Source organism: Rhopilema esculentum, chromosome 13 (assembly GCF_057945365.1).
Source record: "Rhopilema esculentum isolate cy_ngs chromosome 13, ASM5794536v1, whole genome shotgun sequence".
NCBI lineage: Eukaryota > Metazoa > Cnidaria > Scyphozoa > Rhizostomeae > Rhizostomatidae > Rhopilema > Rhopilema esculentum.
Genome location: NC_142827.1, coordinates 3,229,984 through 3,253,695, shown reverse-complemented (window position 1 = coordinate 3,253,695; position 23,712 = coordinate 3,229,984). Strand labels below are relative to the sequence as shown.

The window sequence follows — 23,712 nt, the reverse complement described above, 5'->3', positions numbered from 1 at the left end:
GAATTGCCACTCATGTGGAGAAAATTAAGAAAATGCTGAGAGATGCCGGAGAAGATTCAGGTAACCGAGAAACAAGACGAGAAATCTCGGCAACGAAAACGATTCGTTTTGTCCTGGGTGCTTTGTTGGTTCTATATCTACCGTACAACATTTGCTCCGCAATCTGGACGTATTACAAATTCCTGGAGAAGAGGAATCCCCCATTAACCATAAACGCACTAGAATATTGGTCTTATATAATTGTGTATTTTAATGCTGCAATAAATGCTATTCTATTCGCATATGGCAACAGCGTTGTGAGAAGATTCTTGATTGCACGGATTACCAGGAGCCAAGTTGTTCCAAGCAGCGCCGTGAATAGAGTCACAAGACCTTCTAAAATTGCAAGCAAGGTATAGTTGAAGACATAAAAGGATGTTGGTAGATTGAGGCTGGTGTGTTGCTCATGCAGAAGATTCTTGATTGCGCGGATTACCAGGAGCCAAGTTGTTCCAAGCAGCGCCGTGAATAGAGTCACAAGACCTTCTAAAATTGCAAGCAAGGTATAGTTGAAGACATAAAAGGATGTTGGTAGATTGAGGCTGGTGTGTTGCTCATGCAGTTTTAGAAGGTTTTGTAAAGAACCTAGGTTGTATGTAGACAAACCTAAGAAAATAATATTATCATGAAGAATGTTTACTGATTGTAGCCTTAGTATTATCTTACAATAATGTCAATAAATGTGTTTTTAGATAACCTTAATGTTGACAACTCTTTAGGCCCCCTTCAACAATCATTCAATTTTCGCATTTTCAGTTTGAAGAAATCTTTTTCCCCTGTCCAGCATATAAAGTCACAACAAATGTTTAGACAAAACATTGAACATCAATTATATATGTTTTTAATAAAGAGATTGGCATGTCTCTCAAAGCGCAATGTTAGGAATGTGGATCCATTATTCATGGGCATTTCGAAATTTAACCAGTTCTTTTATCCTGTCCACATTTTGAAAAAGTGTGATAATGTTCATTTCGTTTCAGTTTAGAAAGAATCATATTCTATTGTAACCTTTAATGGTGAAAATCTAGTTCTATAGAAATCTCAGTTCTTAAAATGTAGGTGGGTAACTATAAGGCAAAAATATAGTGTTTATAGACAACCGTTACTACAATAGTATTTGTAGATATGTCAGTAAAGTCTTAATATAAACATATGGTCTTTAATATATAAGCGACGATATTTTCATTTGTTATGTCTCGAGACCATTGTGTTTAGCTATTTCTTGAACTGGATATATCGTCTTTAAAACATAACTGCGACATTTATGAAAATTACTGTTTACCGGCCAGTCATAGAAGGACTGATGTCATGTAGGCCGAGTTGTACGCGCTTTTGTGCACAGAACAAGATTGTTGTTAGTTGCAACTCCAGGTATCTCGCTTATTGACATCATTTTGATAAATATGAGCACTGTCAGATTTGTAGAAATATAATGTGTGCAAATACGCTTATAGATGGATAATCATGAAGCAAAAATATATTTTTAATTGATAACAATTATTCTAAAATATATAACACTTATATGTGTACGTATCCAAGTAAAGTCCTAGCATAATCATCTAGACTGGAAATTACAAACGTTGTTTTTCTGCATTCTTCGGTCTCTTTATAACTGACTTAATGTTGTGGTAAGAAATATCGTCTATGGTACATATCTCTAAAAATTGAAAAAGACTACTTGTCAGTCTGTCATATAGTGTTCGATGCCGTATAGGCGTTGTTGTACAAGTTATGGTGTTTAATATGGAAGATGTTTAAGTTGCAACTCTGAGTTTAATGCTTGATGCAATTATTATTATACTGTTCTTGGCAAAGTTTTACAGATAATAGTAATACGCTCTAAACATAAAGGGTTGATGCAGATAGTGTGAATACCTCCACCATGTACAATACCCACTAACCAAGCTATACAATGGTGCTGTTAGTTTAAATGCAATGTTATGGAAAGGCACAGGAGCCTATAGTAAACCCTAACAAGGGAAATAGGTAGGGAGGGATTAGAAACAGGGGAGGGAAGATAAAGCTGTTGATTTCAGTTTTGAATAGAGACAGCATGTGAGAGTCTGTGTAGCAGGAAAAGGAGAGCAAGTTGACAGGAGAAGGGAGAAAGGAGGAGCGTGAGACAGAGTCCGTGAGTTTGGCAAAGAGACTTAGAAAGGGTGAACACTGGAAGAATGTCTGCTATTCGTAACATGTCTCAGAGGACCCCGGATCATGTCTCCCGTTTCCTGAGAGCAACAACATCTTGATAAATTCAATAAAAAAGGAGAGATCAGCGATAGAGCGTCGATAGAAAGAAGACTGAAGAGACTGTTTGTTTGAAAAACATCAGAAGAAAAAGCATAGATTTAGCAACGTGAATCAGCCATGAAAATGATTATTTGATTTACTCCACAATGTTGTAGCTGTGTTGGCGATGAAGAAGGTATTAATAGCCCGTAATTTCGGAGGAACTGATTTTGGACAAGGATTTGGAACGTTTTTTATGTAATTTCGGACGACTCTATATCAATTGCGTGTGCTGATAATTGCTGTTTAAGATGCATGTTTGTTAAGAACATTGTGATACTTGATTAATTGTTTGGCTCGACTCTCTCCTCGTTAACGACATGAAATTTCTTCAACTATGTTCCCTTGATCCAGGCTCAAAGCGAAGATTTCTTAAGAATATTGAGGCTACGGAAAAATTATAATATACTTTTAATACGAGAGTGACATTTACAGGATACAATTTCGGCTCACTTATTAGATGGCTCTCACGATAAGTGTCTCATGTCTCACGATATGCTGAATGTCTGCTGATTTGTCTAAATTGCATAAGATTAGGACGCTAAAATTTTCTGACGCTCCTACCGAAAAAAAAATATAAACGTCTGAAGTACCCGGCGTTTAAAACGGTTCGATTCAACTGTTTTCTATTACAGTTTTGTAATGGTCTGTTAGAGTATATAGCCCGATTCAAGAATTGTAGAAATAAATTTGCTTTGCATGTTCTTTGAAGAGACCTTTTTTCGCCAAAACAAATATAATCTGCTAAAAAGCAGCTAAAGAGAAGTAAACGTTTGATATCAAGTTTCGTTCAGTGGGCACTCGCATTTGAAAGAAAACTAGAACATTTCCGTCCGGATACCACGAGCAGCTGTTTAACCTAAACGTCATATATTATACTGAATATAGGCTCGGAATTATAAACGTTTCATCGATAGAAAGCTTAAATAAATAAATAAATAAACAAAATTCTAGTATCAGGATGACATATTTGATTGCGTTATATAGCTTCACCTGTCCATAAACGCTTCAAAATCATTCCCTAATTCTTCACTTGCTCAAAATTATTCATAAATTCACAAGGCCCGTACACAACTTGTTATGGGAAAACATACGCATCATCAATTTATCGCTATGATATTTTTCACAAGCATATGTTAAGTACCGCCTTATACTTTACACAGACTATCAACTTATTTGCAGGCAGTACTCTCTAAAACGGCATTGTTAATCTCCCTTCCGGATACATTTCGAAACAAAGTGGTTATTACACAACGCGTTTGATGAAAAACTGACACAACGCGTTTGACCCTACAAAACGATGAGCATAAGAGAACTTGGAAATGATGAATCACTCACATCCAGAAGAAATTTACTATTGCCCGTCAATATGGCCACTGGACATGCCATGGCCTCATTTGATCGCTTTTTCGTTTTTTACCGCCCTTTTGTCACCAATCATCATCATCTCAAATTCAGCACTAATTTACGGACTGTACAAAATGGAGCAGCTTAACACGATCACAAACAAATTCATTCTGCTGATGAATATTTCAGATCTTGGCATTGGAATATTCATCACGCCATCCATGACTGCAATGATAACTTTAAAAGACAAGTACCGCAACTGTGCTTTTGAACAGGTTATTCAATATGGCGTCTTTCTTCTCGCATATTTCTCCTTTTTCATGTTGATGTGCGTATCTATGGATCGGTATCTTCATGTGACGAAACTCAAAAAGTACAATAAGTTCATGAACGAATTTCGCATGAAGGTGATCGTTGTGTTTAGCTTCATCACATCGGCAATAATCGCCTACATGTCGATCGCGATTCCTTCTTTCCCGCTGCAAGTCGTGTTGAATTTATCCAATCTTACTTGCGTTCTATTTGTGTTCATCCTGTATTCAATGGTGTTCCGCAAAATTGCTGTCCATGCCGAGAGGATCAAGAAAATGTTCAGAGATGCCAGAGAAGATTTAAGTAACCGAGAAACAAGACGAGAAATCTCGGCAACGAAAACGATTCGTTTTGTCCTGGGTGCTTTGTTGGTTCTCTATCTACCGTACAACATTAGCTCCGCAATTTGGACGTATTACAAATACCAGGAGAAGAGGAATCCCCCATTAATCATGAATGTTCTAGAATATTGTGCCTACATTATCATTTTAAGCAATGCAACAATAAACGCTATCCTTTTCGCATATGGTAACAGTATTGTGAGAAGATTCTTGATTGGCAAATTCTTCAGAAGTCGTGTATTCCCGAACAGAATTTCGCCTGCTTTTCCAGAAAATTTGAATTAAAGAAGGCTCTCTTGTTGCTCTGCCCGGCCTTTGAAATTGAACGTCGAAATCTTCTCGCTAGAGTCTTTGAATTTTTACAATCATTAGGATATACCGATCTTTCAAATGAGGTTTTGATACAACTTTTGTTATATGATGATAAAAACTTCCCAAATGACCTCAACAGTACTTTAATCGAGTTGACTCTCCAATACATTCACACAACTGGTAGATTCGAATAAGGTCACTGTTACCATGCCATCAAGTCCCTTTTCATAGAGTTTCGTATGCCTACTTCTTCTTTCTTCCATTTCGCATTTGACACTAGGTTTATTATAGTGCTTATGACTATCCACCTTGACTCCATACCAATCTTCTGATTCAATTACATCATATTAGGTATAGACCTCGTCCAATGTGAAACGGGCTTAAGTATTTACCGTATATGTATATCTTTTATTTTACTATGTATGTATTATCATAATCTAGTATACGTATATATAGTGTTACAGTTTTATTATCGGTTATATTTAGATACATGTCATATCCCAGGGGGCAGTCCTGTTATATTGCTCCTCCTGGGTTCCGTCCTTGTTACGTAGTTTAGTAGTTCGTACGTACTGTTTTAAGCGATTCGTTATTGTAAGTTTTCATACCGAATATATAAAAAAATAAAGTGGAAGTTTAGCCAATGACACATCTATTCCAACAAATCCCAACACTCTTTGTCGTCTTGTAGGCATTCTTGGACATTGCTGGGTGTGGGCGTGGCCAAACCAGTGCTGCATATTCATACAACATTTTCAGAAGGAACGTCTTCGACCTAGCAACAACAAAACCATGGGATTTGACGTAATTCACTTAAACTGCTGGAAAGCTATCAACAAAAAGCGGCATCAGTTTTTTGAAGTCTATGCCAAATTTGGATTGACACCCACCAAATCTCACGTATTATAGAACCGCTAACAAAGCAAATTAAACAAAGCCCAGTTTGTGAACAGTTTTTTGGCTGTATAGAATTTGAAAATGGCTTTGAAAAAAGCAATTCAAATCTTACCATTCTGGACAATCAGAGAGTGGGCAAAATTTGGAGTGTCGTCAAGAATTCAATCTGAAAAGAGAGTCTCGGAAAAACGACATCATCTTCTTTAAATTAGAAAGCAGCACATTCTATCATTCATTTTCACTAGCACTTTATCAGATTATTAACGTTTTCTTGTGAAGCACTCAGTTTTAGGGTCTTCTATTATTATCATCCTTTTTAAAAGTCTACAAAATGTAGACTTTGAGAGGTTGACACCACTTGGTTGGCACATATACAGATTTGGCCGAGAATTCAGAAGTGCGCGATACGAAATTGACGACAGTTTGTATCATTATTTTTATCATTTTAAAAAAAACGTACGTTTTCAGCGGTATCGTGAAGGAACGTTGTAGTTTTCTTTTAAATGCGAAACACGGGTTGAGAGAAAATGGAAATCAGAAGAATCTCAAAGTTATCAGCTTATTTGATAAAAAAGTTCTTGAAAGAGCCGATGAAAGTTTTATGCTCTTTTGTCTCCTTCTTTAGATTTGATATGAAATCGTGAGTAAAAAATTCGGCTGAACGACTGTAAATATAGATTTATTCATACAATTCTGTAATTGGGAATTAATAGTTTTAAGAAACATTAAAAAAAAGTCATACAAAAAACAAAATAAATCCTTGAATAAATTGTGCTCCTTCGTATTGCAAAAGTGGTTAGTAGCTCAACTGTGACATTTCAAAAGCTCTGATGACATTTAACTTTGATTGCATATTTGATGACATTCTATGAATAAAATATTTCATTTTCTAGCTTTAAACAAATTCCCGCTCCCGCAACTCTTGATGAGAATAAAAAAATTACTGCATCGTTTCCATATTATAAATTTCAGCTTGCTTCAACAAACGGAAAATATCATTGATAGCTATGCTAAAAAGGAAAGGCCCTAAGATTGATCCTTGGGCAACATCTAATTTCATTTTTTTCCAAAAGGCTGAATGAGCGGCCAATTGATTTTGACTCGCTGCTTTCTACCCGCTAGATAACGGTACACCAATTGTAAGACATTTTTGCTAAAGCCGTATGCGTTAAATTTGGAAAGCAAGAGTTCATTGTTGAGACAGTTTCAAGCCTTGGACAAGTCCACAAGGACTACCCTGAGAAAACCTCTATTCTTGAACGTTCTCTTACAAGTCTCCACGATTGTCTCTCATATCAAATCTAGATAAACCATTCTCAGCACTAGAACCCTGACGACATGCGCAAAGGCTAGACTTGTGAATCTTCTTAACAAAAGGTAGCATTTGATTTGTCTCAAAAACTCTCAAAAACTTTATAGACTGAAGGTAATACTGTTATTTGACTATAGTTCTTTTGTTGAATAACTCGATCTTCTTGAAAAGCGCTCTAACATCGTTGTCTTTCAGTTCATCGGAAAAATAATTTTTTTTTACACTTTTATTGATAAGAAATAGCAGGTGAGAGACGACTAGGTCAACATTATGTTTAATTTTCTCAGCTGGAATGCTGCTAATATGTGAGGCTTTCTTAATATTGAGATTATCAACTTGCTCAAGAACTTCAGAAATTGAAGCCCTTCGGAAACTGAAAGCCTTGACATCTTCACGGCGACTTTCTATCAAAAGTACGCTGGAATGAGAGCGGTATACTTCACTGCCTTAACTTTATGTAAACATAGAATAAAGATCTCTCTGTTCTGTGATTTAACTAAGCTCATTGTAGGCTAAGCTTGTTGGTCCCAGAGCAATCAAAGTTACGTAACGGACACTGTAAACTAACTATGACCAAGTTTTGACACTGCTATACGCCTGTTCCGTCCCCCATTAATAAATTATTATAGGAAACCTCTGAAACAACTTCCATTATGCTCCTGAAGCATCTACTTTCTTCAAACCCCAAACAAAGCACCATGTTGCTATATCTATATTTTCTCTTCTGCTGCTTTTCAAAGTGGGTATACCTACATGGTACTGGTGATCGCTTAATCGGTACAAACACCTTGTCTGCAAAACACATTATCGGTCGGGAAACCCGGAATACAGGTCTGTCATCAAACACTATATGACAAGCAGTAGTCTTTTTCAATTTTTAAAGATATGTACCATAGACAATATTTCTTAGCACAACACCAAGTCAGTGATAAACAGACCGAAAAATGCAGAAAAACAACGTTTGTAATTTTCAGTCTAGATGATTATGCTAGGACTTTACTTGGATACGTACACATATAATTGTTACATATTTTAGAATAATTGTTATCAATTAAAAATATATTTTTGCTTCATGATTATCCATCTATAAGCGTATTTGCACACATTATATTTCTACAAATCTGATAGTGTTCATATTGTTCATTTTGACCACAGTGCTCATATTTATCAAAATGATGTCAATAAGCGAGATACCTGGAGTTACAACTAACAACAGTCCTGTCCTATGTACAAAAGCGCGTACAGCTCGGCCTACATGACATCAGTCCTTCTATGTCTGGCCGGTAAACAGTAATTTTTGTAAAATGTCACAGTTATGTTTCAAAGATCATATGTCTAGTTCAAGAAATAGCTAAACACGATGGTCTCGAGATATGACAAATCAAAATATCGCTTATATCATGAAGACTAGATTATGATATTAATACTTTATAGACACATCTACCAATACTTTTAGCATATTATTTACATATTAACTTATCACTTATTTTGCCTGACTATTACCAAACTACAAGTACGTTTGGACACCTGGCATTTCTAAAAAACAAGATTTTCATCATTGTGCAATATCATCACGAAATATGATTCTTTCTAAACTGACGAGAAGGGAACATTGCAGTGGTGGCGCCAGAGGGGAACAGGGGGCTACAATATGAATATAATTCTTTCTAAACTGAAGCAAAGAAAACATTGCCAAACTTTTTCGAAATTCGTACAGGAGAGGTGTAGTGGTTAAATACCGAAAAGGCCACAAGTTATGGAGCCACACTCCCGATTTTTCGCTTCGAGGAACACGAAAATCTTTTTATACTGATATTTACACTGATCAATGTCAACATTATATGTCAAAACATAAAAGATACGGGGAAACGAAATCCTCAAGATGAAAAATCCAAGGGAGCCTGAAAGACTTATTAACATTAAGGGTATCTTCAAACTCACTATACCTATTTTGACATTAAAAAGATATAAGTTACTCTTTGGCACTGTTTACACGGGATCGGATCCAAACAGTATCGGATCCATTTGGATCCGAACTCATTTTGAGGAGGTGTTTAATCGGGATCGGATCTGAAAATATTTGCGTTTACACGGGATAAGATATTCTTTGGATTTTGCTTACTCTATTTTCAAGCACCACTTTCAGCAGTAGAGCCGTCTCCTCATCCATCGAACCAAAATCTTTGTTTTCTGACCCTTTATCAACCTCTCTATTCATTTTGAAAAAACAGAAATTTTGATAAATAGATTTGATAGCTGAGGTTAAACCAATTCGAGAGATTCGAAACAATAAATTTCTTGTCTTTTTAACGCCAAGTCTAGGAATGCTAGGAACACTTGATACAATTTTTCCGTAGTCTTGGAAATAGAATGCTTTCGCGTTACCTCTAAAGCCAGGTAACCAGCAAACTAATAGTCAATTACTCCTCTTCTCATCTTTGGATTTCTTTTTTGCATGTAAAAAAGGTCTAGAGCTCATTGTGAATTTCAGTCAACGATTCTTCTGTAGGGAAATTAGATACATGGTCCAAATTTACCAAAGGAGGGTCTTGATTTTTAAAATAGTAATAACAAGAAATCTTGAAATCATTGACTTCTGTAGAAAATTCTGTTTAAGATAAGGTGCCAGAATAGAAAAAAGTGCTGAAAACAAACGCGTGTGACAAATAAGTTACTCCAATATGCGTTTGTTCTTTCTTTCTCTTTGTTCATTGCGTCTGACAATCTAAAGGAAAATTCTCTGCAGACTTACAGTCAAATAATTAGCTATAAGTTGGATTGCGGGGAACTTTTGAAACACTTTAGGTACCGGGCTTTGCAAAACCTGTGACCGAGGAATTTGATTGAGGCGATCTAAACCGGGGACAGTCATTTTGTCGCCGGGGCAATATATGCTGGGGCACTAAGACAGGGGTGAACTATACCTTGCTTGCAATTTCAGAAGGTCTTGTGACGTCACTCACGACGCTACTGGGAGCAACTTGACTCCTGCTAATGCGTCCAATTAAGAATCTCCTCACAACGCTGTTACCATATCCGAATAGGATAGCATTTATTGCTGCATTACTAAACACGATAACATAAGCCCAATATTCTAGGACATTCATTATTAATGGGGGATTCCTCTTCTCCTGATATTTGTAATACGTCCAGATTGCGGAGCAAATGTTGTACGGTAGATACAGAACCAACAAAGCACCCAGGACAAAACGAATCGTTTTCGTTGCCGAGATTTCTCGTCTTGTTTCTCGGTTACCCGAATCTTCTCCGGCATCACTCAGCATTCTCTTAATTTTCTCCACATGAGTGGCAATTCTGCGAAACACCATCGAATACAATATGGACATAAACAGAACACCAAAAAGATCGGATAAATTCAACGCGACTTGCAGCGGGAAAGAAGGGAACGCGATCGATATGTAGGCGATTATTGCCGATGTTACGAAGCTAAACACAACGATCACCTTCATGCAAAATTCGTTCATGAACTTATTGTACTTTTTGAGCTTCGTCACGTGAAGATAACGATCCATAGATACGCACATCAACATGAAAAAGGAGAAATAAGCGAGAAGAAAGGCGCCATAATGAAGAACCAGTTCAAAGGCACAGTTTCGGTACTTCTCCTTTAAAGCTGCCATTACAGCTATGGATGGCAGGACAAATATTCCAGTTCCAAGATCTGATATATTCATCACGAGAATGAATTTGTTTGTGATCGTGTTTAGCTGCTCCATTTTGTAAAGTCCGTAAATTAGTGCTGCGTTCGAGACGATGGTGATTGGTGACAAAAGGGCGGTAAAAAATGACCAAGCGATCAAATGGGGCGACGGCATGTCTAATGGCCATATTGACGGGCAATAGTAGATTTCTTCTGGATGTGAGTGATTTATCATCGCGAAAATCTCCAATGTCTTGTGATCTGTAGAGTTAAACGCGTTGTGCCAGTTTTTCGGCCGACTGTCCTCTTCTGTTGTGTAATAAGCACTTTCTGTCGAAATGCACCAGACAGATATAGAGGATACAGTTATAGATAGTACTACCTGGAAATAAGATATTAACACCCTGTAAAGTATAAGGCGGTAATGAACATCTCCTGGCGATAAAATGTCAACTCGGTAGATTGAGGGTGCGTAGGTTTTTCCGTAACAAGTTGCGTACGGACCTTGTCTGAACAAGTGAAGAAATAGTGAAAAGCTTCATTAGAGCGGTGAGCTATTTAAACAAATCAAATATGCCCTCTTAGAGGTAGAATCTTGTTTGTTTATCTATTCAAGCTTTTTATTGATAAGAATCTATTCATTTCTGAATCTATGTTCAGTATAAATCTGTAACATTTAGTTTGAACAGCTGACTGTGGTATCAGGAAGAAAAGTCCTAGCTTTCTTTGAAATGCATAGTGCGCACTGAGCCAAATCGGATATCAAATGTATCCTAAAGCCTCCAGCTTTCCCCAATAGAAAATTCTCTTGAAATAGCCAATCATAGTTTACTGTTATATGAAATATTTGATTTTGATAAAACGCTCACCGGTGCAATCAACGCTTCAAAATTATTCTATAATTCTTCACTTGTTTGAAATTTTTCATTTACTTGCATGATCCGTACACAACTTTTTAAGGAAGCGGCCCACATAGTCAAAAGTACCCCTAATCCATTTTTGTTTCAATTATTGTAGTTTGTTTAAGGTAAAAAGCGGAGATCTCAGAGAAAATAACCAAAGGATCGGTGGAAAAACAATGTGATGTATGGAAGGGAAAATGACGATTCTAAGGGTGGTGGGGATATACAACATGAAAATCATTATAAAGAGCACGTAGAAAATAGGGTTTGGAGGTTGTTTCATGATGCCGAACACAATAAATAATAAGAATTGATGACAGGCAGAAAAAAAGAATGTAACAAAAGAATACTGTGAATGCCGGGAAGGGAACGAGGCTTCAAGAATTCTTCACTCTAGAAGGAGGCTCTGTAAAAATCTTCGCCTTAGAAATTTATTTAGGATTAGTTAACCATAAAGCACCAGAACGCTAAGTTTCTGAAATCTTTAGAACAAATATAACAAAAAAGAAACTAAGAAAGACCGAAAATGCATCACTATACTCTGTAGCATACACAAGTAATATTTCCACAAAAAATAACGCGGAGAAAATAAAATTTTCGAGTAAATATAAAACGCTCTCCTCGAGCAGACACACATGACGGAATTCATAAAGGTCCACTTATCAACGCAAAAGGTTGACAAATGCATAATATGAAATTCTTCTATAAAATCAATATAGAAATATACGTCGAGTGGCGCTGTATTGGCAATGCGTATTCCAATATGTTGTGCTGCACTTTCAGATAGTCTAGAAGCAGGTACTGAAATGGACAGTGGGTAATATTGAAGCAATGCCTGACGGGTAATATTTGAAAAGAGCGGACGATTAGTAGTTGAAAACAGCGATTAGGAACAAAAACTCTAAATTTAAAAAAAATGAATCCTTTCCTTTTTCCTACCACTTTTTGTGTCTTAATCACAATAGTCACCAACAATAAAATCGATTGTGCAAAAAGTTTTGAAGTTATCCTTGCATAGTTCAATGAATCGCAGTACCAATCCTAACCATTCACTTGAAGTTAAAATTTGTCTTTTGATGTTCAATCCACAGTTGCTTTTAATTAAAACACAACCGGGCCTCTTCTATTTACAATTACATTTCGTTTGTCATAACAGCGACGAGCAAAAAGGTATTTCGCATCCTTTTGGTTAACACCATTAATAAGCAAAGTTTGCTGTTGATCCTCAGTTCATTCGAATTGCCAACGGATAAATTCACCTAATTTAAATAACAACAGTAATGCTGAATGGAGAAACATAACCATCAGCAAAATTCAGATTGGAAGTTAATCCGCTAGCAGATGTTCATTAACATGAGCTAGCGGATTAACTTGCCGCCTTCTGCTCTACATGGTAGTGGTGCTTCATTTTCTGGTGGATTCTCGAAATGATCAGTAGCGACTTTGCTTTGCCTCGAAATGATTAGTAGCGACTTTGCTTTGCCTCGAAATGATTAGTAGCGACTTTGCTTTGCCATGTACATTTCGAAAGATAGTGCTCATCAAAGAACAACACAGAACAGTTGAGCGAAAACTGACACTGAAAGGTATTGTTCTTCGTAATATTTGGCGTTTCAATTTAAAAAACTCAGAAAAAAATAACCAGTAATGAATCACTCACATCCAGAAGAAACTTACTATTGCCCGTCAATATGGCCGTTAGACATGCCGTCGCCCCATTTGATCACTTGGTCATTTTTTACCGCCCTTTTGTCACCAATCATCATCGTTTCGAACACAGCTCTAATTTACGGACTGTACAAAATGGAGCAGCTAAACACGATCACAAACAAATTCATTCTCCTGATGAATATTTCAGATCTTGGCATTGGAATATTCATCATGCCATCCATTACTGCAAAGGCAGCTTTGAATGGCATGTACCGCAACTGTGTTGTTGAACTGGTTCTTCAATATTGCGCCTTTCTTCTTGCATATTTCTCCTTTTTCATGTTGATATGCGTTTCTTTGGATCGTTATCTTCACGTGACGAAACTCAAAAACTACACTGCGTTCATGAACGAGTTCCGCATGAAGTTGATCGTTGTGTTTAGCTTCGTAACGTCGGCTGTAATCGCCTACATATCGATCGCGTTTCCTTCTTTTCCTCTGCAAGTCGTGTTGAATTTATCCAATCTCTTTGGTGTTCTGTTTATGTTCATCTTGTATTCGATGGTGTTTCGCAGAATTGCCACTCATGCGGAGAAAATTAAGAAAATGCTGAGAGATGCCGGAGAAGATTCAGGTAACCGAGAAACAAGACGAGAAATCTCGGCAACGAAAACGATTCGTATTGTCCTGGGTGCTTTGTTGGTTCTATATCTACCGTACAACATTTGCTCCGCAATCTGGACGTATTACAAATTCCTGGAGAAGAGGAATCCCCCATTAACCATAAACGCACTAGAATATTGGTCTTATATAATTATGTATTTTAATGCTGCAATAAATGCTATTCTATTCGCATATGGCAACAGCGTTGTGAGAAGATTCTTGATTGCACGGATTACCAGGAGCCAAGTTGTTCCAAGCAGCGCCGTGAATAGAGTCACAAGACCTTCTAAAATTGCAAGCAAATTGGTAGATTGAGGCTGGTGTCTTGCTCATGCAGTTTTAGAAGGTTTTGTAAAGAACCTAGGTTGTATGTAGACAAACCTAAGATAATAATCTTATCATGAAGAATGTTTAATGATTGTAGCCTTAGTATTATCTTACAATATTGTCAATAAATGTGTTTTTAGATAACCTTAATGTTGACAACTCTTTAGGCCCCCTTCAATAATCATTCAATTTTCGCATTTTCAGTTTGAAGAAATCTTTTTCCCGTCTCCAGCATATAAAGTCACAACAAATGTTTAGACAAAACATTGAACATCAATTATATATGTTTTTAATAAAGAGATTGGCATGTCTCTCAAAGCGCAAAGTTAGGAATGTGGATCCATAATTCATGGGCATTTCGAAATTTAACCAGTTCTTTTATTCTGTCCACATTTTGCAAAAGTGTGATAATGTTCATTTCGTTTCAGTTTAGAAAGAATCATATTCTATTGTAACCTTTAATGGTGAAAATCTAGTTCTATAGAAATCTCAGTTCTTCAAATGTAGGTGGATGACTATAAGGCAAAAATATATTGTTTATAGGCAGCCGTTACTACAATAGTATTTGTAGATATGTCAGTAAAGTCTTAATATAATCATATAGTCTTCAAGATACAAGCGACGATATTTTCATTTGTCATATCTCGAGACCATTGTGTTTAGCTATTTCTTGATCTGGGTAAATCGTCTTTGAAACATCACTGCGACATTTTATAAAAATTACTGTTTACCGGCCAGTCAAAGAGTGACTGATGTCATGTAGGCCGAGCTGTACGCGCTTTTGTGAAAAGTACAGGACTGTTGTTAGTTGCAACTCCAGGTATCTCGCTTCTTGACATCATTTTGATAAATATGAGCACTGTGGTCAAAATGAACAATATGAACACTATCAGATTTGTAGAAATATAATGTGTGCAAACACGATTATAGATGGATAATCATAAGGCAAAAATATATTTTTAATTGATAACAATTATTCTAAAATATGTAACAATCACATGTGTACGTATCCAAGTAAAGTCCGAGCATAATCATCTAGACTGGAAATGACAAACGTTGTTTTTCTGCATTTATCGGTCTGTTTATCATTGACTTGGTGTTGTGCTAAGAAATATCGTCAATGGCACATATCTGTTAAAATTAATAAAGACTACTACTTGTCAGTCGGTCATATAGCGTTCGATGCCGTATAGGCATTGTTGTACACGCTTTGGTGTATAGAACAGAAGATGCTTCAGTTGCAATTCCGAGTTTAATGCTTGATGTGATGATCATGCAACTGTTCTAGGCAAAGATGTACAGGTGATATGTTCCATATGTAACATGCTGGTACAGGAAATGTCATTACCAACTCCATATTTAATAGCCACTAGCCAAGCTGTAAAGGGATGTAGGAAGAACGATGAGTTGTGGGATATAGATTGTGAGTTTGGCAATGGGACATGGAAAGGGTAAGCACTGTCAAAATGCATCGCATTGCATACATCCGTGGTAAAGTCTATAAAAAATTGAGAGATCAGCAACAGAACGTCGATAGAAAAGAGGATGAAGAGACTGTTTGTTCGGCTGGATAGTGAATCTTTTATATAGTTTACTGGACAATGTTGATGTTTTGTCTGCAATCATTAAGGTATTAACTTACGTCTGTACTTCACTCGATTTGAAATAACAAGTCACAATTGTCCGAAGCGGTCCACTTTAGGAATTTCTGTTTTCTCAAGGGGACTAAGACCGTAATTAAAAAAGTTCTTCCAACCATCCCACAATTGCATCAACATTATTTCAAGAATACATTTGGTATTAAATTTTGCTCAGTGCGCACTTTTCATTTAAAAAAAAGAACTTTCCTTACGGATACCACGAGCAGCTGTTTAAGCAAAATGCTAAAAATTTATGCTGAACATAGATTCAGAAATAAATGGTTTCTTATCCATAAAAAGCTTAAATAAATAAATAAACAGGATTTTACTGTCAAGAGTGCATATTTGATTGTGTAAAAAAGCTCACCTGTTCAATGAACGTGTCGAAATGATTATCTAATTCCTCGCTTGCTCGAAATTATTCATTATTTAAAAGATTCGTACACGTAAGGTGTATTTCATAAAAGAAAGACATACAAATCATCAAATTATTGAGCTGATATCTTCTCACTTGCATATGTTCATGACCGACTTTGAAACGGTACATACATTTTATCTACAACAAAAATGCTCTGTATAGTGCATTTCGAAAGATGGCGCTTATTACACAGCAACACGGCACAGTTTAGCGAAAGACTGGCACAACGCGTTTAGCTCTACAGAACGAAGGACGTAAAAGAGATACCCAATGATGAACAACTCATCTACAGAAAAAAAGTACTTCTGCCCGTCATTAATGCCATTGGACATGCCATCGCCTCAATTGATGGCTGGTTCATTTTTCATCGCCCTTTTGTCACCAATCACCATCATCTCGAACACAGCTCTAATTTACGGACTGTGCAAAATGGAGCAGCTTAACACAATCACAAACAAATTCATTCTCCTGATGAATATTTCAGATCTTTGCATTGGAATATTCATCATGCCATCCATTGCTGCAATGATAATTTTAAAAGACAAGTACCGCAACTGTACTTTTGAACAGGTTATTCAATATGGCATCTTTTTTCTCGTATATTTCTCAATGTTCATGTTGATGTGCGTATCTATGGATCGTTACCTTCACGTGATGAAGCTCAAAAAGTACAATGCGTTCATGAATGAGTTTCGCATGAAGGTGATCGTTGTGTTTAGCTTCTTAACATCAGCATTAAATGCTTATCTATCGATCGCGATTCCTTCCTTCCCGCTGCAAATCACGTTGAATTTATGCAATTTGTTTTATGTTCTGTTTATGTTTATCTTGTATTCTACAGTGCTTCGCAGAATTTCATTGAATGCTGATAAAATCAAGAAAATGCTGAGAGAGGCCGGAGAAAATTCTGGTAACCGAGAAGCAAGACGAGAAATCTCGGCAACAAAAACGATCCGTTTTGTCCTGGGTGCTTTGTTGGTTCTATATCTACCGTACAACATTTGCTCCACAATATGGACGTATTACAAATACCAGTTGAAGAGGAATCCCCCATTAATCATGAACGTACTAGAATCTTGGGCCTCCATTTTCCTGTTTAGTAATGCGACAATAAACGCTATCCTATTCGCATATGGTAACAGCGTTGTGAGAAGATTCTTGATCGGCAAATTCTTCAGAAGTCGTGTTGTCCCGAACAGAACTTCACCTGCTTTTCCAGCAAATTTGAATTAAAGAAGGCGCAAATAAAGTGGAAGGTTGGCCAATGCAACATCTATTCCAACAAATCCCAACACTGTCTGTAGGCATTCTTGGACATTGTTGGATGAGCCACGGGACGTCATTCACATAAGCTTCTGGAAAGTTATCAGTTTAACAAAAAGGGGCATCAGTTATTCAAAGTCTATGCCAAATTTTGATTCACAACAATCAGATCTCACGCATTTTAGAACCGCTACCAAAGCAAATACCTGTATTGTGCTTGCGTTTTTTTCGATTGGCCTGTTTCGATCCACAACTGGGTAAGATGGCTCTGAGGAGTGTCAGACAAAAAAGCTTTTAGCTAATATGACGTAAAATGTTTGTTTTTTTCAAAGCCATTTTAAATTCCGGTTTCTTGAACCAGAGGGCCCGTCCTTGAACCAGTGGAAATATCAAAACAGTATTAGTAGAAATACTGGGGCTAACAACTGGTCACTGACGATGAGGGTCGCTGAAACATCTGCTGCCGGGTTGGTAGTTGACGCAATGCGCCTGGTACGTGACGCGTTGTACTTAGTTAGCGGTTTCTAGGCTCGCCGACGACGAGAATGAATCAAGCAAGTTCATTGAAAAGGAAACTTAGAGGCCTGAATATAAATCCGTATTGAAAGGCATAGATGTTTGACAGGATGAATTAACATTTCCCAGATGTCGTGGGGAATATAGCTCAAGTCATGTCAGATTTTGTTGAGTGTTTTTGGAGCATCGGGGAACAGTCAACGGTCAAGAGGTAGATGCAAAATTGGACAGGTCTCAGATTTTTAACGGTTGTTTAGAAGTCGTCTTGACCGTAGAAATAGCTGATATGAAACCACAAAATTTAGAACGGCGCATCTATCTCAACAACAAAAACTATAAAAGTCCAAACAGTTAAACTAGGAAATTCTCAGATGAACCATTTCCGAACATAGAAAAAAGCGAAATAGAAAAATTGGAGGAAGATGGGGCGCTAAACATGTTTGATGGTACGTATACTGACGGCAAGGATGAATCAAGCAAGTTAAATGACGAAGAAAATCCTGCTATATTCAAATTTGATGACAGCAAACTTCACCTATCTTGCATGTTTAAGTGATAGCTAACAAAAAAAATATTCTTCCCTTTCTGGCTATTTTCATTTCAACCCTAACTATGTTGGTTTTGCAGTCTCGCATCCTCTTTTTAAAGAATCTTCACTATAATCATATCTAAGTCTTAGGGAAATATATTTATCGAAGATTTAATATTGTTTATTGGCTGGAATATTTTTGGGCGGTAAAATTTTAGGGCCGTTTATTTGTTTGTTCAAAAAGTTTACCATCCCAACTTTTTTGGGATTAATGTACACATTGTAAATTTCTAGATAACATGGTTATTGATAATTGTTTTACGCTTTCTTCAGTCTTCTTCTCCTGTGGGTACTTAATCCGATCCGGACGTTGGCGATCATGGCTCTCCAAACAATCCTATTCTTTGTGTTGCGGAACAATTTTACTTCGCTCAATCCAGTACACTTGCACAAGTTAAAAAAGATGAATTTTCGATTTTTCAGCTTGAAGATATCAATTTTCGATAAAGTCTCACATATGTTTTGAACACGTACTGCTGACATTGATCAGCGTAAAAAGGCACCAGCGTAAAAAGGTACAACTCGTGATTACAAACATTTAGCACCATTCCGAATAACACTTAGTAAAGTATCGTCGTTTCTATATTAAAACACAAATCTTAAGTTTTGCTATTTTCTCTTTACCTTTTCAGAACTTAACTGCTACCTCCATACTGTCCTCGTTTCGAAATAGAATTATCTTGTTCATACATTTTTTTGAAGAAGATTAATAACTAAAGTTGAATCTGTTGCGAAAACCTCTTCATTAGAAAAGGAAGAAATAGAATGGCGGAGTGATGACGTCACAGAAGTCTAGTTTTAGAATTTTAGAATTCTGGCATCTTACTCTGAAATAAACATGAAATGATTCTAAGTACACAAAATTAGCTAAATCTGCTGTGAATCTTCTGAGAAATTGCCACAAATTCACAGGATCTTTCCCTGTCAAATCAACCTTCTCTCAATCAATCAATCAATCAATCAATCAATCAATCAATCAATCAATCAATCAATCAATCAATCAATCAATCAATCAATCAATCAATCAATCAATCAATCAATCAATCAACCAATCAATCAATCAATCAATCAATCACTCAATCAAATCAATCAAATCTTTCAATTATATTATTATCTTATGTAATGCTTCAATAAACGCTATCCTATTCGCATATGGTAACAGCGTTGTGAGAAGATTTACAATTGGACGCTTTACCAGGAGTCAAGTTGCTCCAAGGAGCGCGGTAAGCAACGGCACAAAGGCTTCTAAAATTGCAAGCAAGCTCTAGCTGAAGGCATATAAGGAGGTCGGTGGTTTTAGGCTGGTGTCTTGCCGATGCACTGTCAATAACATTTGTGAGTGCAATGTTCAAACTACTGTTTCTGAACTACTGCCCTCCTCTTTATAACCGTGGTGAACTACTGGCATCTGACAACAGAGGATTATGAAAAAGACAAGAGAAAAGGGAAAACGGACAACAGAATCTCTATTCCAGTCAATTGGTGATCTTTGCCTCTCAATTTCTTTCGCATACGTCAAGGAAAATTGTCTCGTTGCAATCAGCTTCAATCTACAAATCTTTACAAGTAACTTTAGCAACACGACTTACCTTTCATCGATTGTAACCTAAGTAATATTTAACATAACGTCATGAAATATTTAGTGTGAGCTTCTGGATAATCTAAATGTTAATAATCATTTAAAGCTTTCTTCAATAATTGATCAATTTTCAATTTTTCAGCTTTAAGATATTATTTTCCCGGCTGTTTTCCCATGTTATTGACATGTAATGTTGACATTATTCAGCGTATAAAAGCACGGCCGGTGGTTAATAACATTGAACGTCAGTCCGACTATTTTTTGGTGGAAATATATGCACTGTGGTGAAAATTTAGTTTTGTAGAAATTTCAGTTGTCCAATTACGCTGGTGGATGGGTTATGAAAAGACAAAAATATATTGTTTATTGGTAACATTTATTCTTATTTAGGTAACAACTATATGGGTAGATATGCAATTAATGTCCTAATATTATCATTGAGACAGAAACGTTAATTTATTGCATTTTTTGTCAATTTATCACTTTCATAGTATTGTGCTAGAAAATATTGTCTATGGTACATATCTCTAAAGATTAGTAAAGACTTTGAGTTTCATGCTTTATGCAATGCTCGTGCAACGGTTCTAGGCAATGGTGTACAGATAAACTCATTTGTTATAAAAAAAACTGGCTATAACAAACAAGTACTGGACAGTCAGAAAAGAATAAAAAACCTCAGTACTCGAAGCAAAGAAATTACGAGGCTCTTAAATTGTGATAAAAATGAGAACAACAAAATTTTGTAAAATCCAAAAGTATTATTGCCAAGTTAGCCTCAAACTTAAGACACAAGTCATAAAAATATACTTCCCACATATGAATACAGCATCAGACTCGAAACGAATCCGTTGACGGGAAGATAATCTAGATTTGTTGTGAGGCAACTCTGAAGATTCTCTTGATGCAAAAAGAGACGAATATTGTTTCCGCACTGGGTTGGAAATGCGACAGAAAAGTTTTCTGCTGAAGATTGTGACAAAAGTAGGTACAGATGCTTCGAGAAAACCGGATGTTTCATAACGGTTGATGGATCAGCTGACGATAAAATAAATCCACAAGGTCTTTAAAGTTATTTTGTTTACACCTCCTCTGCCAATGGCCGGACCAGCAGAGGTACCAGCGTCAAGAACGAAGAAATCACAAAGAACTTGAACAATGGGACACAAAACGTGTAACTTGACAACGAGACAGAAAAGGTCCATTGTGAAGCTGGCCGTGACTACACTCGTGGGCTTCTTGGCAGAAAATTGAAAGTTTTTTATGAAAATGGTTTCTTTGTTGGGACAATATCATGGTACAACAGAAAATTGCAAGAGTTCCGAGTATACTACGACAAAGACAACTCGGACGATTATATTTCTTTTAAAGACATTAGGGGATTGATGTAGCTTTACTTTAGTTAGATTAGATAGTTACTTCTTGCTACTGTCTTGGTTCTGTCTTTGGAAAAATTAAAAATAGATTCAAATTCGCCAAAAATGTAATTATTTGTTCCAGTTTTGTGGCCTTAAGCTATTTCAGCTAAGATTTACTTGGTAGCTAATTTCCTTTAGTGCCTAGTTGAGAGTGGTATTGGCCACTAAAAGTAGTCTTGGAAATCTTAAAAGTGGTCTTAGAGAAAAGAATCATTTGGGGAAAAATCGGGCCCTTTTGGTTTTGATACTTTTCCCGTTGAGGGGCTTATCATTCTTTGCTAATCATTAACAGAACGACGTGCTGTAAAAGTGCTTATTATCAGTGGTGTCATGCAAATATTTTCTGAGATAAAGTAACTATATGAAAATTTGATAACTTTACTTGTTTTAGGAATGATTAATTAAGGCTGCTTTGTCCCTTATTCTACCTTATAGATTAAAAACAGATTGAATAAGATTAAAAAGGCTCTGTTTAATAAAAAATTTTGGGTTTGGTAACAGTTCCGGCAAATTGAGAGACTTTGTATGCAACGTTTTTTCCCGGATGTTTACTCCTAGACTTCAACCTAAGCAGCACATTCACTCATGCTGTTAAACATGAGCAAAAAATTCCTTTACAATTGCTCAACGTGAGCAACAAATTTGCTCATACTTAAAAATGGCTTTCAAAAAAGCAAACATTTGAGTATACTAAAGCTTTTTGTCTGACACTCTTCAAAGTATAAAACGTCAGCACATAAATCGAAAACTCTACGCTAGGAAATACATATTCTCAGTTGTGGATCGAAATAGGCCAATCAGAAACGCAAGCACGTGACTGTTAAGGCTGCCCAATCAGTTTCGCCTGCCTATTGAGAATGTCAACAATGGAGTCCCAATGTGAAAACGAACTCCTTCTGTCAACACAATAGCGGTTTTTTCGTGCTACATTGAAATACCTTGCTTGGAAAACTAATCTAGCATCTTTGTTTAATTAGGAGCTTAAGTCGTCATTTACCTGGCTTAAATCTACAACTAATACCTTAAATGATTCATCACCATTCCTTGATAAAAGACTAGTAGAAAGCGGAAAATGGCTAACGACTTTATCTGGTTGCAACAAGGCAACGAGTGAATAGCACAGAACGGACAATTATTGCCGACAAAACCAACCCTAAAATCTATCATAGATGCTATAACTTGAATTTACTTTTAATTTAAAACTTTGTTTAGGTTGAAAAAGTTTGAATTCCAAGCATGAACACCACTTTAAACAGAGCTTGTTTACATTGCTGCTGTTTACATTTTAGCGAGAAACAATTGAAAGAATAACGCTACTAAAGGGCAAAAAACACGGTCCGAGTCATGAAAACTCAAGGAATTAAACCTTCTCTATCGGTGTTGGCGATATAAAAACAGTTTTGCTAACGAGGCCTTAAATAATTTTCACCCAAGAAATTTTGATGGTGAAAAGATTGTAAAACTAAAGGAAGAATTAGCTTCAATTGCATCATGAGCGAGGAAGTTTACTGAGAAAGCTAGAGCACGAGGTGACAACAAATATTCTACGAGCGAGCCTTCAACGCTACCAATTCGTACCAGTACCAGGTGAAATTGCCAGAACCCCAAACATTATCTAAAATAGCTCAAAAACATACCTGCTTAATCAGTAGAGGAACACCATTAGACTCATCTGATAGCTAGCTCTCATTGAGATGTGACGTATAGAATAAAACAGCCTATTTGTATTGTGGCTTCACCGAGCAAAACGAGGAACTCGCTATGCCAAAACATTGATTCCCCCTAGATTAACCAAGGGAATGAAGCGCCACGAAACACACATCTTACCCTGGTTATACAAATCAAATTCACACGAGGCCGAAAGACTCCCCGCATTGTCCATAAACTAGTAGAGCAGATAAAAGAAAACGCGAGGAAGCGTGGCACAAGATACCATAAGGACTAAGAAATATAAGCAATCTCAGGCGAATTAGTTAAAGATGAAAAGCCTCTCGTGAAATCAACTCTGGTCATATTTCATTTACTCATCTTCTAAAATGGCAGAGGATGACTCCCTTTCAGGACGAGGCTTTCAAGTTAGAATAAGCTAATCACGGGGGGGACTGCCTTTAAGAACAAGAGCTTTTCATTAGAAAAAAGCGATTGAATCCCTTCTTCCTTTTTCCTACTACTTTTTGTGTTTTTGTCTTCTATTGACATGAAAATCACAACGGTTGTCTGGTAAGGTTAAACGTCTATCT

At 36.6% G+C, this 23,712-nt stretch overlaps 1 long non-coding RNA gene across 2 annotated transcripts in view; it reads right to left on the bottom strand.

The window, feature by feature from the left end:
- LOC135691730 (uncharacterized) overlaps positions 1-23,712 on the bottom strand; it is an 89,630-nt gene that overhangs the window by 27,179 nt on the left and 38,739 nt on the right. The window contains exon 1 of one of the 2 annotated variants that reach the window (XR_016144525.1): positions 23,110-23,643. The exons of the other annotated variant lie outside the window; for it this stretch is intronic. This is a non-coding gene — a long non-coding RNA (uncharacterized LOC135691730). Of the gene's footprint in view, positions 1-23,109; positions 23,644-23,712 lie in introns of those variants that run through there. 2 annotated transcript variants of the gene reach the window in all.